The sequence below is a fragment of the Culex quinquefasciatus genome, chromosome 3 (genome assembly GCF_015732765.1).
Source record: "Culex quinquefasciatus strain JHB chromosome 3, VPISU_Cqui_1.0_pri_paternal, whole genome shotgun sequence".
NCBI classification, from domain to species: domain Eukaryota; kingdom Metazoa; phylum Arthropoda; class Insecta; order Diptera; family Culicidae; genus Culex; species Culex quinquefasciatus.
The window spans coordinates 57,748,449-57,768,293 of record NC_051863.1 but is presented as its reverse complement, the minus strand read 5'-3'; the positions used below and the strand labels follow the sequence as shown (position 1 = coordinate 57,768,293).

At 24.6% G+C, this 19,845-nt stretch overlaps 1 long non-coding RNA gene and 1 pseudogene across 1 annotated transcript; one reads left to right on the top strand and one right to left on the bottom strand.

Moving 5' to 3' along the window:
• Window positions 1-3,649: 3,649 nt before the first annotated feature.
• On the bottom strand, window positions 3,650-4,616 carry LOC119768965 (annotated as a pseudogene).
• A 411-nt stretch (window positions 4,617-5,027) lies between these two features.
• Window positions 5,028-5,849, top strand: LOC119769495. Its single transcript, XR_005278390.1, has 2 exons — window positions 5,028-5,591; window positions 5,647-5,849. It is a non-coding gene; the product is annotated as an uncharacterized LOC119769495 (long non-coding RNA).
• The last annotated feature ends 13,996 nt before the right edge of the window (window positions 5,850-19,845 follow it).

Genomic DNA, 19,845 nt, shown 5'->3' with positions numbered 1-19,845 from the left:
GGTGCTGTTTGAGTGCAAGTGCAAGTGCAAAAGGTGATAGAATGTGTTGTGTGAGTGAATAAATCAAAAGCCTGGAAGGTTTTCTGCGGATCGGCACCTGAAGGTAAGTTTCAGTAGATAAGGTGAGAAGTTTTTTTGTGTTGAGAGAAAGTGGTTAGAAGTTGAGCCTCTCGTTATTGTTTGGATGATGCGTAGGTAAAAACATGTACTTAACATAAAGTGGGAGCATCCCTAAACCACGTGAACACTTTGGCAGGGGAAAGGGGAGGCTGGCGATTGTCCACAGTATACTTTTTTGTATGGACATCTGTCCACCTGGAGGGGCGGCGGGTACAGAATGTCTAGACATAGATTGGCCAATGTTTGACAGCTCCGAAAATAGGGTGCCTAATGCCTTTTAAGCACATCCATAAATATTGTTAAATATTGTTAGAAATGAAGTTAAATTAAGTTCAATTAAGTTAAATTAAGTGAAATTAAGTTTAATCAACTTAAGGTTACTAAAATTAAGTTACATTTGGTAAAATTTAAATAAAAATGTAGAATTCAGTTAAAATCAGTTAAATTGATAAAATTTAGTTAAAATTAGTTAAATTTAGTTGAAATTAGTAAAATTTCGTTAAAATTGATTAAATTTAGTTTAAATTAGTAAAATAAAGTAAAGTTTAGATAAGTTCAATTAAATTTTGTTGAATTAAGATGAATTTAAAAATAGTTAAATTAAGCAAAATTTAGTTAAATTCAGATACATTCAGTTGAAATTAGTTATTTTTGTGTGATTTAGTTGAATTTGCCCAAATTTGGTTAAATTAAGTTGTGTTAAGTTAAATTTAGTAAAATTAAAAAAATTAGCAAAATTAAGTAAAATTAAGCAAAATTAAGTAGAATTAAGCAAAATTAAGTAAAATTAAGCAAAATTAAATAAAATTAAGCATAATTAAGTAAATTATGTAAAATTAAGTAAAATTAAGTAAAATAAAGTAAATTTATGTAAAATTAAGTAAAATAAAGTTAAATTAAGTAAAATTGAGATGAAATTATGTTAAATTCAGTGAATATATATCAAATTAATTTCAATCAAGTTTAATTAAGTACAATTAAATTAAATCAGTTAAATTGAGCTTAATTAAGTTGAAAATGGTTATATTTAGAAAAATGTAGTTGAATTTAGGTAAATGTAGATGAATATAGGTAAATGTAAGTACATTTATTCAAATGTTATTACATTTGGCAGAATTCAGTTAAATTTAATGTAATTTGGTAGAATTTAGTTAAATTTAAAGTTATTTGGTAAAATTCAGTTAAATTGAGTTTAATTGTTAAGTTAACTTTAATTAGTTAATAAGTTTATTTAAGTTAAATTAGGTTAAACTAAAATAAATTAAGTTAAATTCAATTGAATTAAGTTAAATTAAGTTGAATTAAGTTCAATTAAGTTAAATTGAGTTAAATTAAGTTAAATTAAATTAAATTAAGTTAACTTTAATTAAGCTAAAATAAGTTTGATTAAGTTAAATTAAATTAAGTTAAATTTAGTTTCATTAAGTTATATTAAGCTAAATTGAGTTAAATTGAGTTAAATTAAGTTAAATTTAGTAAAATTTAGTTAAATTAAGTTAAATTATGTTGAATTAAGTTAAATTTAGTTAAATTTAACTAAATTAAGATAAATTAAGTTAAGTTAAGTTAAATAAAGTTAAATAAAGTCAAATAAAGTTAAATAAAGTTAAATTAAGCTAAATAAAGTTGAATCAAGTTAAATTAAGTTTAGTTAAGTTTAATTGTTAAATTGTTAAATTAAGTTATGTTATGTTAAATTAAGTTAAATTAAGTTAAATTAAGTTAAATTAAGTTGAATTAAGTTAATTAAGTTAAATTAAGTTAAATTAAGTTAAATTAGATTGTTAAGTTAAATCAAGTTAAGTTAAATTTAGTTAAATTATGTTAAAGTATGTTAAATTAAGTTAAATTTAGTTAAATTAAGTTGGATAAAGTACAGTTATTTTGTTTAAGTGAAAGTAATTTGATGTTATATTTAAACTTTGTTAAATACAAAACATAGTTTAAATTTAACATGAATTTACTATAATTTAACCAAAATAACTTTTTGTAAGTTTTTTTTTGTATTTTTGTATTTTTGTATTTTTGTATTTTTGTATTTTTGTATTTTTGTATTACTGTATTTCATTTTTTTTATTTGTCAATAGAATATCGCAACAAAGCCGTACAATTAGGATGATCAACTAAAACATAGTTTAAAAGCCTGGAAACTATTGAAACTTCCAAAACTTGCTGGACTACCAAAAACGTACCAAGAATAGCGGAAAATCATGCTACACCAGCAAAAGTCTTTTTGAAAATAAAAACAACTTTACAGGCAGCAAGGGATTTTTAAAAATGATTTCGAAATTACCAGTTGAAACAGTCGAAAAATTAGCTGGACCTACCGAAAACGAAGCAAGAACAAAAAAGAAACGAGCTAAATCAGCCAAAAGGCTGGGTGAATAATGCGTGCTTTGCAGGCAGAAACGGAGGCTTTTGAAAGAAAACTTGTAGAAATAGTGGAAAATTAGCTATACCAACCAAAACACCTACCAAGAATAGTGGCAAAGTTGGCTAAACTAGCTAAAAAGATGTGTGAAAATACCTGGCTTCGCAGCCATCAATGGAAAATTTTGAGAATGATTCCAAAAAAACTGGTTGAAACAGCCTAAAAACTCGCTGGGCTAACTATAAAACTTCCTAGAATACCATAAAATCTAGCTAAAATAGCTAACAGACCTTCTCAAAACATACAGCTTTTGAGACTGACAGCATTTTTCCAGCTTGCAAATTAGTAAAATTTACTAAAAATTTAGCTAGATTTATCATTTTTAGGACCTGGATCCAGCTGTCAAATCCAGGATTTTTTTAGATTTCCAGCTAAAAAAATCGTGGTTGGAAAAACAACCAATTTTTTTAGGTTTTTAACCGAAAATTAGTAAGATTCACGATAAACCTTCTTTCCGTGTTGAATACTGTCACTCATTCAGGATCGGCGAATTTTAAAACTCCTGAAAAACGAACATTGTTTGTAAGTGTTATTGTGTGAACCCAAACACTTCTATTACGGACTTCATAAACCATTACCTCATAATACATTATTTAATACAAGAGCTGCTAGTTTGTACTCTACGTGTTGAAACAGATTATGATTAGCGATAATTCCATGCGTCGAGTGGATTTTGGTGTTTTTAATCGATTAGTTTTCGGCGAAAACATAAACAACACTTTATGCTAGCCAGACTGCCCTGTTGCCTGCAACATAATGAATTTGGCAAAACAATTGATATCATTTTTTCGAACACTCTTGGCCATTGTCTGCTTCTGAATTCTTCTATATTTTTTATGCAAAGTACCTTAGAATGTAGAAAATGCTTCGACTTTAGATGACTTGTTTTTTTATTCTCATGCCTTTTTGACGCGTCTGACATCGTCGATTATTTTTATCAAATAAAATATTGATCAACCAAAGGATTCGTGATTTTTAGACAAATCCCACTCGCACAAAAACAGTAAAGTTCTACGCAGTTATCTAAACAGAAAGTTTCGATTCGCGAAATGGAGTGCTAATTGCAGTCCCATTCACAGAGCTGTAAATTCCACCGCTTCACACCAGCCGTTCTAATTGGAACCAGCTGATTTCAACTATTACCTCTTTCGCCAGCCGCGTGTCCGAGTCCGTGTCCACAAACAGCTTCATGTGGAACAGATCCCGGATCGCGGGGAAGTAAAACACGAGGATGCCCTCGAACAGCACCACGTCTGCGGGGTAGATGGTCAACTTCCGGTCCGGGCAGACCGAGTTTGTGCGGTAGTCGTACTCGTTGATCTCGACCTTCTTGCCCTGCAGCACGTCCTGCAGAGTTTTCAGCATCAACTCCTCGTTGAACGCGTCCGGATGGTCAAAGTTGAACTGACTTCTCGGCGCGGACCTTCTCCGCGGAGGTTAGCTCCCGGTAGAAGCTGTCCTGGCTGATCGAGACGACCTGGATGAGGAGGAAAGAGAAGGGTTGAAGATCGTGACACGTCGTCGCAGTCTCAGTTTTATGCCTTTAGTGAGGTTACGTAAAGGAACTTACTTGTCGCTGCGTGTGGTCCATGTCAGCCTGGCCCAGCTGTTCCATGATCCGTTTGCAGACCGTCGACTGTGAAAAAGCAAGAGCAGAACATTTCCCATTCGATCAGCACAAAAACAACAACACATTTCGACCAAACAAGTTGTGTATTGATTTGGTGGGCCAAAAATATTTTTGCCGCATACCAAATCAACTTTTTCAAGGACACTTTTGTCGCATCTACCCAGAACAAAATGTAAATAACACCCCCAATCGAACGACGTAAATCGGTACCTTTCCGCTGGCGGTTCCTCCCGCCACTCCGATCAGGAACGGGGTCTTGACGCTGCTGCCGTTTTCGGTTCCGTTGGTCGGTTTCATGGTGCTGGTGCTAGTGCTAGTGCTGGATTGCTGCTGATCAGTGCTGGAATCGCCCATCCAAAGACTAGCGGAACACGCGAAATTAAGGGTTTTTTCTTTCTCACACACAAGGGAAGAAGAATTTTTCCTCCCACTGGCACTAGTGGACGAACGTCGAATGAGCTCCGATGTCAAATGTGGTGGTGAAGTTAGCCCTTTTGAGTTGTGACGAGTGAGATGCTGGTGAGAAAGGGGTGGTCATAGAGGAGTGAGCGTTTCTTATTGGAAGTTGGAGTGAAATGTTTCAGCTGATATCAGTGTTGCACTCAGAAGACTCATTTTACTCATGGTTCTATTTAATATGTCGTTTTCTATGGGCGTACCACCGGTTAGTTTAGCTTCGTGAGCGTGAGTTGAAGTGAGGTAATGAAAAGCTCATGAGTTTCATTGAGCTTTTGTAGCAAGTTTTTGCCAATTTATGCTACTTAGGTGGATTTTCATGGATTTTTCGATGACCGACATCGAAAGCGGCTTTCGATGCTCGTGAGTCAAATTTGGTCGAAAACTCATATTTTTCGACCAAGTTAAATGGTAAAATAGTTTAGATTGATTGTTCATGGTAGTACGAACAATAAAAACAAATACTAATTGCCGGAAAGCCCCGAAAATGTGATTTTCCGACTTTTGATTTTCGATGCACGAGCATCGTAAGATGACCGACATCGAAAGCATAGTCACTACCATGCTTTGCTAAAATGTCAGTGCATCGTAGTTCGATGCCTGTCCTGTCAGCCATATTGCTGCCGCGACACCATGGACACAAACCAACCCTGTTAGACTGAAGTCCCGCGGTCGTGCGATTTGAAGCGTTATCTGCTCGAAGTCGATTGAGTCCTGCCATTTTCGAGCGTTTGTCGTGCGTTTTGATGGTTTTGATCGAATGTCAGAGAAGCGACATCTAGTGCGTGCAAAATTCTCAGCAGGCATTGAAAAAAAAAATATGATAGATACGGTTTCCAAGTTTCTCAATCCAGTGAAAAAAAAGTTAATAATCAAAAAAAAGTTAATTATTGTGAAAATTATGTTCCAGATTCAGGAGCATGGCGGGCTTTACCAGACATACAAATGAAAGAGGTACATTCAGATTATGCTTCTTATAACACTTCAGTAAAACAAACCATTATTTCAGATAGAGATGAAACATGCTGGCTTCGGCACATGGGACAATGGCAATGGCAACAATGGCCGCTAAGAACAAACCAAAGATGAGTTCCGAATTCAGCAAGAACACCAAGAAACTCAAAAACCACCCTTGCAAAAGTGTGAAATACAATTGTTTGTACCTATTACACTCACCCCGTTTGACAAGAATAATAAAAAGTACAAGTTTGCTAATGAATTCTCTTTATTTGCATCAAAAAACCCAAAATCCGAAACGAGAGCGCACGACAGTGGCAGGACAACCTAAATAACAAAGGCGCCCGAAAACGGCCCGTCAAAGTCGATTTTCTCAAACGTCGATTTCGACGAGCGTCGGACAAAGTGTTGCATATACGCACGAAAAGGGCCCGAATTCCGTCGGACAAACCGTCGGAATTCGGGCCGTTTTGTCGAGCCGTCGGACGGTTTTCGGGCCGTTGTCGGCCCCGTCCGTCAGTCAGGGAAATAACGCTGTGAAATATTTCCGTGAATATTTCAAGCAGGCAAGCGTTTCAAGCGTTTTGTGGCAAACACATGAGATTTTTCCGATGCCAAAATGGCAACAATGGAATCGGCTGATGTTGATGTCGACAAAGTTTTGAAAAGTGGCGATAGGCTACCTCAAATTATTTTAAAGTGGGTTTTTACGTTTTCAAATAACAAGAAAGAATTTTGATTTTATTTCACAGCATGAAATGTATGTCATTCAAGGAAAATGTTGATTGCCACCTATGATACGAGTGTTTCCTATAAACATAGAACATTTTTAAACAGTACGCTAGATCAAAGTGTGTACGGTTTACCATGCACGGAAAGTTGAAAACATGGAAAAATAGATTTTTTTCATATTTATTTTTATGGAATAAATATTTGATAATTGCATCATAGTTCTGGCTGAAGGTTAGAAGAGGAGAAATTCAGAAGAAAAGCAAGTAAAGAAGAAATAAAGAAATAAAGTAATAAAGAAGTAAAGAAATAAAGAAATAAAGAAATAAAGAAATAAAGAAATAAAGAAATAAAGAAATAAAGAAATAAAGAAATAAAATAATAAAGAAATAAAGAAATAAAGAAATAAAATAAAGAAATAAAGAAATAAAGAAATAAAGAAATAAAGAAATAAAAATAAAGAAATAAAGAAATAAAGAAATAAAGAAATAAAGAAATAAAGAAATTAAGAAATTAAGAAATTAAGAAATTAAGAAATAAGAAAATAAGAAATTAAGAAATAAAGAAATAAAGAAATAAAGAAATAAAGAAATAAAGAAATAAAGAAATAAAGAAATAAAGAAATAAAGAAATAAAGAAATAAAGAAATAAAGAAATAAAGAAATAAAGAAATAAAGAAATAAAGAAATAAAAAAATAAAGAAATAAAGAAATAAAGAAATAAAGAAATAAAGAAATAAAGAAATAAAGAAATAAAGAAATAAAGAAATAAAGAAATAAAGAAATAAAGAAATAAAGAAATAAAGAAATAAAGAAATAAAGAAATAAAGAAATAAAGAAATAAAAAATAAAGAAATAAAGAAATTAAGAAATTAAGAAATAAAGAAATAAAGAAATAAAGAAATAAAGAAATTAAATTAAGAAATTAAGAAATTAGAAATTAAAAATTAAGAAATTAAGAAATAAAGAAATAAAGAAATTCAGAAATTCAGAAATTAAAATTCAGAAATTCAGAAACAGAAATTCAGAAATTCAGAAATTCAGAATTCAAATTCTGAAATTCTGAAATTCTGAAATTCTGAAATTCTGAAATTCTGAAATTCTGAAATTCTGAAATCTGAAATTCTGAAATTTGAAATTAAAAATCGAAATTAAGAAAGAATTTCAGAATTTCAAGTTCTGAATTTTATTTCATATTTTCAGAATTTCTTAATTTCATAATTTAAGAAATTCAGAATTTCAGAATTTCAGAATTTTAGTATTTCAGAATTTCAGAATTTCTGAATTTCTGAATTTCTGAATTTCTGAATTTCTGAATTTCTGAATTTCGAATTTCTGAATTTCTGAATTTCTGAATTTCGAATTTCTGAATTTCGAATTTCTGAATTTCTGAATTTCTGAATTTCGAATTTCTGAATTTCTGAATTTGAATTTCGAATTTGAATTTCTGATTGTCTGAATTTCTAAATTTGAATTTCTGAATGTTCTGAATTTCTAAATTTCTGAATTTCTGAATTTCTGAATTTCTGAATTTCTGAATTTCTGAATTTCTGAATTTCTGAATTTCTGAATTTCTGAATTTGAATTTCTGAATTTTTGAATTTCTTTCTGAATTTCTGAATTTCAGAAATTCAGAATTTCATAATTTCAATTTATAATTTCATTTCATTTCATAATTTCATTTCATAATTTCATAATTTCATAATTTCATAATTTCATAACTTATAATTTCATAATTTCATATTTCATAATTTCATAATTTCATAATTTCATAATTTCATAATTTCATAATTTCATAATTTCATAATTTCATAATTTCATAATTTCATATTTCATAATTTCATATTTCATATTTCATAATTTCATAATTTCATAATTTCATAATTTCATAATTTCATAATTTCATAATTTAATTTCATAATTTCATAATTTCATAATTTCATAATTTCATAATTTCATTTCATAATTTCATATTTCATAATTTCATAATTTCATAATTTCATAATTTCATATTTCATAATTTCATAATTTCATAATTTCATAATTTCATAATTTCATAATTTCATAATTTCATAATTTCATAATTTCATACTTACATAATTTCATAATTTCATATTTCATATTTCATAATTTCATAATTTCATATTTCATAATTTCATAATTTCATAATTTCATAATTTCACATCAATTTCATAATTTCATAATTTACATTTCATAATTTCATAATTTCATAATTTACAATTTCATATTTCAGAATTTCAGAGTTACTGAATTTCATAATTTCAGAATTTCAGAATTTCAGAATTTCAGAATTTCAGAATTTCAGAATTTCAGAATTTCAGAATTTCAGAATTTCAGAATTTCAGAATTTCAGAATTTCAGAATTTCAGAATTTCAGAATTTCAGAATTTCAGAATTTCAGAATTTCAGAATTTCAATTTCAGAATTGAATTTCAGAATTTCATTTCAGAATTTCAGAATTTCAGAATTTCAGAATTTCAGAATTTCAGAATTTCAGAATTTCAGAATTTCAGAATTTCAGAATCAGAATTTCAGAATTTCAGAATTTCAGAATTTCGAATTTCTGAATTTCAGAATTTCGAATTTCAGAATTTCAGAATTTCAGAATTTCTGAATTTCTGAATTTCTGAATTTGAATTTCTGAATCTGAATTTCTGAATTTCTGAATTTCTGAATTTTGAAATTCTGAATTTCTGAATTTCAATTTGAAGAATTTCTGAATTTCTGAATTTCTGAATTTCGAATCTGAATTTCTGAATTTCTGAATTTCTGAATTTGAATTTCTGAATTTCGAATTTCTGAATTTCTGAATTTTGAATTTGAATTTCTGAATTTCTGAATTTCTGAATTTCTGAATGTCTGAATTTCAGAATTTCAGAATTTCAGAATTTCAGAATTTCAGAATTTCTGAATTTCGAATTTATTTCCGAATTTCCGAATTTCCGAATTTCTGAATTTCTGAATTTCTGAATTTCTGAATTTCTGAATTTGAATTTATTCTTTCGAATTTCTGAATTTCTGAATGAAATTCAGAATTTCATAATTTCATATTTCATAATTTCATAATTTCATAATTTCATAATTTCATAATTTCATAATTTCATAATTTAATTTCATAATTTCATATTTCATAATTTCATATTTACAATTTCATAATTTCATATTTCATAATTTCATATTTCATACTATAATTTCATAATTTCATATTTCATATTTCATAATTTCACTACAATTTCATATTTCATACTATAATTTCATAATTTAATTTCATAATTTCATAATTTCATAATTTCACAATTTCATAATTTCATATTTCATTTCATATTTCATAATTTCATAATTTCATAATTTCATAATTTCATAATTTCATAATTTCATATTTCAGAATTCACAATTTCATAATTTCAGAATTTCAGAATTTCAGAATTTCAGAATTTCAGAATTTGAATTTCAGAATTTCAGAATTTCAGAATTTCAGAATTTCAGAATTTCAGAATTTAATTTCAGAATTTCATTTCAGAATTTCAGAATTTCAGAATTTCACTCAGAATTTCAGAATTTCAGAATTTCAGAATTTCAGAATTTCAGAATTTCAGAATTTCAGAATTTCAGAATTTCAGAATTTCAGAATTTCAGAATTTCAGAATTTCAGAATTTCAGAATTTCAGAATTTCAGAATTTCAGAATTTCAGAATTAATCAGAATTTCAGAATTTCAGAATTTCAGAATTTCAGAATTTAATTTCAGAATTTCAGAATTCAGAATTTCGAATTTCTGAATTCAGAATTTCAGAATTTCAGAATTTCAGAATTTCAGAATTTCAGAATTTCTGAATTCAGAATTTCAGAATTTCAGAATTTCGAATTTCGAATTTCGAATTTCGAATTTCAATTTCTAATCTGAATTTCGAATTTCAGAATTTCTGAATTTCTGATTTCTGAATTTCTAAATTTTGAATTTTGAATTTCTGAATTTCTAAATTTCGAATTTCTGAATTTCTGAATTTCTGAATTTCTGAATTTCTGAATTTCTGAATTCTGAATTTCTGAATTTCTGAATTTCTGAATTTTTGAATTTCAGAATTTCTGAATTTCTGAATTTCTGAATTTTTGAATTAGAATTTCTGAATTTGAATTTCGAATTTCAGAATTTCATAATTTCAATTTCATAATTTCATAATTTCATAATTTCATATTTCATATTTCAATTTCATGATTTCATAATTTCATAATTTCATAATTTCATATTTCTATTCATAATTTCATAATTTCATAATTTCATATTTCATAATTTCATAATTTCATAATTTCATATTTCATATTTCATATTTCATATTTCATAATTTCAATTTATAATTTCATAATTTCATATTTCATATTTCATACTTATTTCATAATATATTTCATAATTTCATAATTTCATATTTCATTTCATATTTCATAATTTCATAATTTCATATAATTTCATAATTTCATAATTTCATAATTTCATAATTTCATAATTTCATATTTATAATTTCATAATTTCATATTTCATAATTTCATAATTTCATAATTTCATAATTTCATAATTTCATAATTTCATGATTTCATAATTTCATAATTTCATAATTTCATTATTTCAGAATTTCAGAATTACTGAATTTCATAATTTCAAAATTTCAGAATTTCAAGAATTTCAGAATTTCAGAATTTCAGAATTTGAATTTCAGAATTTCAGAATTTCATTCAGAATTTCAGAATTTCAGAATTTCAGAATTTCAGAATTTGAATTTCAGAATTTCAGAATTTCAGAATTTGAATTCAGAATTCAGAATTTCAGAATTTCAGAATTTCAGAATTTCAGAATTTCAGAATTTCAGAATTTCAGAATTTCAGAATTTCAGAATTTCAGAATTTCAGAATTTCAGAATTTCAGAATTTCAGAATTTCAGAATTTCAGAATTTCAGAATTTCAGAAATCAGAATTCAGAATTTCAGAATTTCAGAATTTCAGAATTTCAGAATTTGAATTTCAGAATTTCAGAATTCAGAATTTCAGAATTTCAGAATTTTGAATTTCAGAATTTCAGAATTTCAGAATTTCAATTTCAGAATTTCAGAATTTCAATTTCAGAATTTCAATTTCAGAATTTCAGAATTTCAGAATTTCAGAATTTCAGAATTTCAGAATTTCAGAATTTCTGAATTTGAATTTCGAATTTCTGAATTTCGAATTTCGAATTTCTGAATTTCTGAATTTTGAATTTGAATTTCGAATTTCTGAATTTGAATTTCGAATTTCTGAATTTTGAATTTTAAATTTCTGAATTTTGAATTTCTGAATTTCAGAATTTCGAATTTTGAATTTGAATTTCTGAATTTGAATTTCTGAATTTCTGAATTTCTGAATTTCGAAATTTGAATTTCGAATTTCTGAATTTGAATTTCTGAATTTGAATTTTCTGAATTTCTGAATTTCTGAATTTGAATGTCTGAATTTCAGAATTTCAATTTCAGAATTTCAGAATTTCAGAATTTCAGAATTTAAGAATTTCAGAAATTTGAATTTCCGAATTTCCGAATTTCCGAATGCCGAATTTCTGAATTTCTGAATTTCTGAATTTCTGAATTTCGAATTTCTGAATTTCGAATTTCTGAATTTCTGAATTTCTGAATTTCTGAATTGAATTTCTGAATTTGAATTCTGAATTTCTGAATTTCAGAAATTCATAATTTCATAATTTCATAATTTCATAATTAATTTCATAATTTCATATTTCATAATTTCATATTTCATAATTCATAATTTCATAATTTCATAATTTCATAATTTCATAATTTCATAATTTCATAATTTCATATTTCATATTTCATATTTCATATTTCATATTTCATAATTTCATAATTTCATAATTTCATAATTTCATAATTTATAATTTCATAATTTCATAATTTCATAATTTCATAATTTCATATTTCATAATTTCTATATTTCATAATTTCATAATTTCATAATTTCATAATTTCATATTTCATAATTCATAATTTCATAATTTCATATTTCAGAATTTCAGAATTTCAGAATTTCAGAATTTCAGAATTTCAGAATTTCAGAATTTCAGAATTTCAGAATTTCAGAATTTCAGAATTTCAGAATTTCAGAATTTCAGAATTTCAGAATTTCAGAATTTCAGAATTTCAGAATTTCAGAATTTCAGAATTTCAGAATTTCAGAATTTCAGAATTTCAGAATTTCAGAATTAATTTCAGAATTTCAGAATTTGAATTTCAGAATTTCAGAATTTCAGAATTTCAGAATTTCAGAATTTCAGAATTTCAGAATTTCAGAATTTCAGAATTTCAGAATTTCAGAATTTCAGAATTTCAGAATTTCAGAATTTCAGAATTTCAGAATTTCAGAATTTCAGAATTTCAGAATTTCAGAATTTCAGAATTCTGAATTTTCAGAATTTGAATTCAGAATTTCAGAATTTCGAATTTCAGAATTTCAGAATTTCAGAATTTCAGAATTTCAGAATTTCAGAATTTCAGAATTTCAGAATTTCAGAATTTCAGAATTTCTGAATTTCTGAATTTCGAATTTCTGAATTTCTGAATTTCTGAATTTCTGAATTTCTGAATTTCGAATTTCGAATTTCTGAATTTCTGAATTTCTGAATTTCTGAATTTCTGAATTTCGAATTTCGAATTTCTGAATTTCAGAATTTCTGAATTTCTGAATTTGAATTTCGAATTTCGAATTTCTGAATTTGAATTTGAATTTCGAATTTCGAATTTCGAATTTCGAATTTCGAATTTCTGAATTTCGAATTTCGAATTTCGAATTTCGAATTTCTGAATTTCGAATTTCTGAATTTCGAATTTCTGAATTTCTGAATTTCGAATTTCTGAATTTCTGAATTTCTGAATTTCTGAATTTCGAATTTCAGAATTTCAGAATTTCAGAATTTCAGAATTTCAGAATTTGAATTTCTGAATTTCAGAATTTCGAATTTCGAATTTCGAATTTCTGAATTTCTGAATTTCTGAATTTCTGAATTTCTGAATTTGAATTTCTGAATTTCTGAATTTCTGAATTTCTGAATTTCTGAATTTCTGAATTTCAGAAATTCAGAATTTCATAAAGAAATAAAGAAATAAAGAAATAAAGAAATAAAGAAATAAAGAAATAAAGAAATAAAGAAATAAAGAAATAAAGAAATAAAGAAATAAAGAAATAAAGAAATAAAGAAATAAAGAAATAAAGAAATAAAGAAATAAAGAAATAAAGAAATAAAGAAATAAAAATAAAGAAATAAAAAATAAAGAAATAAAGAAATAAAGAAATAAAGAAATAAAGAAATAAAGAAATAAAGAAATAAAGAAATTAAGAAATTAAGAAATTAAGAAATTAAGAAAATAAGAAATTAAGAAATAAAGAAATAAAGAAATAAAGAAATAAAGAAATAAAGAAATAAAGAAATAAAGAAATAAAGAAATAAAGAAATAAAGAAATAAAAATAAAGAAATAAAGAAATAAAGAAATAAAGAAATAAAGAAATAAAGAAATAAAGAAATAAAGAAATAAAGAAATAAAGAAATAAAGAAATAAAGAAATAAAGAAATAAAGAAATAAAGAAATAAAGAAATAAAGAAATAAAGAAATAAAGAAATAAAGAAATAAAGAAATAAAGAAATAAAGAAATAAAGAAATAAAGAAATAAAGAAATTAAGAAATTATGAAATTAAGAAATTAAGAAATTAAAAAATTAATAAATTAAGAAATAAAGAAATAAAGAAATTAAGAAATTAAGAAATTTAGAAATTAAAAACAGAAATTCAGAAATTAGAAATCAGAAATTCAGAAATTAGAAATTCAGAAATTCAGAAATTCAGAATTCAGAATTTTGAAAGATTCTGAAATTTGAAATTCTGAAATTTCTGAAATTCTGAAATTTCTGAAATTCTGAAATTCTGAAATTCAGAAATTAAGAAATCTCGAAATTAAGAAAGAATTTCAGAATTTCTCAATTTCTGAATTTCTTAATTTCATATTTCAGAATTTCTAATTTCATAATTTAAGAAATTCAGAATTTCAGAATTTCAGTATTTTAGTATTTCAGAATTTCAGAATTTCGAATTTCTGAATTTCTGAATTTCTGAATTTCTGAATTTCTGAATTTCTGAATTTCTGAATTTCTGAATTTCTGAATTTCTGAATTTCTGAATTTCTGAATTTCTGAATTTCTGAATTTCTGAATTTCTGAATTTCTGAATTTCGAATTTCTGAATTTCTGAATTTCTGAATTTCTGAATTTCTGAATGTCTGAATTTCTAAATTCTGAATTTCTGAATGTCTGAATTTCTAAATTTCTGAATTTCTGAATTTCTGAATTTCTGAATTTCTGAATTTCTGAATTTCTGAATTTCTGAATTTCTGAATTTCTGAATTTCTGAATTTCTGAATTTGAATTTCTGAATTTCAGAAATTGAATTTCATAATTTCATAATTTCATAATTTCATATTTCATAATTCATAATTTCATAATTTCATAATTTCATAATTTCATAATTTCATAATCATAATTTCATACTATATTTCATAATTTCATAATTTCATATTTCATAATTTCATAATTTCATAATTTCATAATTTCATAATTTCATAATTTCATAATTTCATAATTTCATAATTTCATAATTTCATAATTTCATAATTTCATAATTTCATAATTTCATAATTTCATAATTTCATAATTTCATAATTTCATAATTTCATAATTTCATATTTCATAATTTCATAATTTCATAATTTCATAATTTCATAATTTCATAATTTCATAATTTCATAATTTCATATCATAATTTCATAATTTCATAATTTCATAATTTCATAATTTACATCATAATTTCATAATTTTAATTTCATAATTTCATAATTTCATAATTTCATAATTTCATAATTTCAGAATTTCAGAATTACTGAATTTCATAATTTCAGAATTTCAGAATTCATAATTTCAGAATTTCAGAATTTCAGAATTTCAGAATTTCAGAATTTCAGAATTTCAGAATTTCAGAATTTCAGAATTTCAGAATTTCAGAATTTCAGAATTTCAGAATTTCAGAATTTCAGAATTTCAGAATTTCAGAATTTCAGAATTTCAGAATTTCAGAATTTCAGAATTTCAGAATTTCAGAATTTCAGAATTTCAGAATTTCAGAATTTCAGAATTTCAGAATTTCAGAATTTGAATTTCAGAATTTCAGAATTTCAGAATTTCAGAATTTCAGAATTTCAGAATTTCAGAATTTCAGAATTTCAGAATTTCAGAATTTCAGAATTTCAGAATTTCAGAATTTCAGAATTTCAGAATTTCAGAATTTCAGAATTTCAGAATTTCAGAATTTCAGAATTTCAGAATTTCAGAATTTCAGAATTTCAGAATTTCAGAATTTCAGAATTTCAGAATTTCAGAATTTCATTTGAATTTCAGAATTTCAGAATTTCAGAATTTCAGAATTTCAGAATTTCAGAATTTCAGAATTTCAGAATTTCAGAATTTCAGAATTTCAGAATTTCAGAATTTCAATTTCAATTTCAGAATTTCAGAATTTCAGAATTTCAGATTTTTGAATTTCAGAATTTCAGAATTTCAGAATTTCAGAATTTCAGAATTTCAGAATTTCAGAATTTCAGAATTTCAGAATTTCTGAATTTCTGAATTTCTGAATTTCTGAATTTCTGAATTTCTTTGAATTTCAATTTCTGAATTTGAATTTCTGAATTTTTGAATTTCTGAATTTTTGAATTTCTGAATTTCTGAATTTCTGAATTTCTGAATTTCTGAATTTCTGAATTTCGAATTTCGAATTTCTGAATTTCGAATTTTGAATTTCTGAATTTCTGAATTTCTGAATTTCTGAATTTCTGAATTTCTGAATTTCTGAATTTCTGAATTTCTGAATTTCAGAATTTCATATTTCAGAATTTCAGAATTTCAGAATTTCAGAATTTAAGAATTTCAGAATTTCTGAATTTCCGAATTTCCGAATTTCCGAATTGCCGAATTTCTGAATTTCTGAATTTCTGAATTTCTGAATTTCTGAATTGAATTTCTGAATTTCTGAATTTCTGAATTTCTGAATTTCTGAATTTCTGAATTTCTGAATTTCTGAATTTCAGAATTTCATATTTCATAATTTCATATTTCATATTTCATATTTCATAATTTCATAATTTCAATTTCATAATTTCATAATTTCATAATTTCATAATTTCATAATTTCAATTTCATAATTTCATAATTTCATAATTTCATAATTTCATAATTTCATAATTTCATATTTCATAATTTCATAATTTCATATTCATAATTTCATAATTTCATAATTTCATAATTTCATATTTCATAATTTCATAATTTCATATTTCATAATTTCATATTTCATACTATAATTTCATAATTTCATAATTTCATAATTTCATAATTTCATAATTTCATAATTTCATAATTTCATAATTTCAGATTTCAGAATTTCAGAATTTCAGAATTTCAGAATTTCAATTTCAGAATTTCAGAATTTCAGAATTTCAGAATTTCAGAATTTCAGAATTTCAGAATTTCAGAATTTCAGAATTTCAGAATTTCAGAATTTCAGAATTTCAGAATTTCAGAATTTCAGAATTTCAGAATTTCAGAATTTCAGAATTTCAGAATTTCAGAATTTCAGAATTTCAGAATTTCAGAATTTCAGAATTTCAGAATTTCAGAATTTCAGAATTTCAGAATTTCAGAATTTCAGAATTTCAGAATTTCAGAATTTCAGAATTTCAGAATTTCAGAATTTCAGAATTTCAGAATTTCAGAATTTCAGAATTTCAGAATTTCAGAATTTCAGAATTTCAGAATTTCAGAATTTCAGAATTTCAGAATTTCAGAATTTCAGAATTTCAGAATTTCAGAATTTCAGAATTTCAGAATTTCTGAATTTCAGAATTTCTGAATTTCTGAATTTCTGAATTTCTGAATTTCTGAATTTCTGAATTTCTGAATTTCTGAATTTCTGAATTTCAATTTCTGAATTTCTGAATTTCTGAATTTCAATTTCTGAATTTGAATTTCTGAATTTCTGAATTTCGAATTTCTGAATTTCGAATTTGAATTTCAATTCTGAATTTCTGAATTTCGAATTTCTGAATTTCTGAATTTCTGAATTTCGAATTTCGAATTTCGAATTTCGAATTTCTGAATTTCGAATTTTAATTTCTGAATTTCGAATTTCTGAATTTCTGAATTTCTGAATTTCTGAATTTCGAATGAATTTGAATTTCTGAATTTCTGAATGTCTGAATTTCAGAATTTCAGAATTTCAGAATTTCAGAATTTCAGAATTTCAGAATTTCAGAATTTCAGAATTTCTGAATTTCCGAATTTCCGAATTTCGGAATTGCCGAATTTCTGAATTTCTGAATTTCTGAATTTCTGAATTTCTGAATTTCTGAATTTCTGAATTTCTGAATTTCTGAATTTCTGAATTTCTGAATTTCAGAAATTCAGAATTTCATAAAGAAATAAAGAAATAAAGAAATAAAGAAATAAAGAAATAAAGAAATAAAGAAATAAAGAAATAAAGAAATAAAGAAATAAAGAAATAAAGAAATAAAGAAATAAAGAAATAAAGAAATAAAGAAATAAAGAAATAAAGAAATAAAGAAATAAAGAAATAAAGAAATAAAAAATAAAGAAATAAAAAATAAAGAAATAAAGAAATAAAGAAATAAAGAAATAAAGAAATAAAGAAATAAAGAAATTAAGAAATTAAGAAATTAAGAAATTAAGAATAAGAAATTAAGAAATAAAGAAATAAAGAAATAAAGAAATAAAGAAATAAAGAAATAAAGAAATAAAGAAATAAAGAAATAAAGAAATAAAGAAATAAAAAATAAAGAAATAAAGAAATAAAGAAATAAAGAAATAAAGAAATAAAGAAATAAAGAAATAAAGAAATAAAGAAATAAAGAAATAAAGAAATAAAGAAATAAAGAAATAAAGAAATAAAGAAATAAAGAAATAAAGAAATAAAGAAATAAAGAAATAAAGAAATAAAGAAATAAAGAAATAAAGAAATAAAGAAATAAAGAAATAAAGAAATAAAGAAATAAAGAAATAAAGAAATAAAGAAATAAAGAAATAAAGAAATAAAGAAATTAAGAAATTATGAAATTAAGAAATTAAGAAATTAAAAAATTAAGAAATTAAGAAATAAAGAAATAAAGAAATTAAGAAATTAAGAAATTAGAAATCAGAAATTCAGAAATTCAGAAATTCAGAAATTCAGAAATTCAGAAATTCAGAAATTAGAATTCTGAAATTCAAATTCTGAAATTCATGAAATTCTGAAATTTGAAATTCTGAAATTCTGAAATTTGAAATTCTGAAATTCTGAAATTTCTGAAATTCAGAAATTAAGAAATTCCGAAATTAAGAAAGAATTTCAGAATTTCTCAATTTCTGAATTTCTAATTTCATATTTTCAGAATTTCTTAATTTCATAATTTAAGAAATTCAGAATTTCAGAATTTCAGTATTTTAGTATTTCAGAATTTCAGGATTTCTGAATTTCTGAATTTCTGAATTTCTGAATTTCTGAATTTCTGAATTTCTGAATTTCTGAATTTCTGAATTTCTGAATTTCTGAATTTCTGAATTTCTGAATTTCTGAATTTCTGAATTTCTGAATTTCTGAATTCTGAATTTCTGAATTTCTGAATTTCTGAATTTCTGATTGTCTGAATTTCTAAATTTCTGAATTTCTGAATGTCTGAATTTCTAAATTTCTGAATTTCTGAATTTCTGAATTTCTGAATTTCTGAATTTCTGAATTTCTGAATTTCTGAATTTCTGAATTTCTGAATTTCTGAATTTCTGAATTTCTGAATTTCTGAATTTCTGAAATTCAGAATTTCATAATTTCATAATTTCATAATTTAATTTCATAATTTCATATTTCATATTTCATAATTTCATAATTTCATAATTTCAATTTCATAATTTCATATATTTCATAATTTCATAATTTCATAATTTCATAATTTCATAATTTCATATTTCATAATTTCATAATTTCATAATTTCATAATTTCATAATTTCATAATTTCATAATTTCATATTTCATAATTTCATAATTTCATAATTTCATAATTTCATAATTTCATAATTTCATACTTATAATTTCATAATTTCATAATTTCATAATTTCATATTTCATAATTTCATAATTTCATAATTTCATAATTTCATAATTTCATAATTTCATATTTCATAATTTCATAATTTCATACTATTTCATATTTATATTTCATAATTTCATAATTTCATAATTTCAATTTCATAATTTCATAATTTCATACTTCATTTCATAATTTCATTTCATAATTTCATAATTTCATATTTCATAATTTCATAATTTCATATTTCATAATTTCATATTTCATAATTTCATAATTTCATAATTTC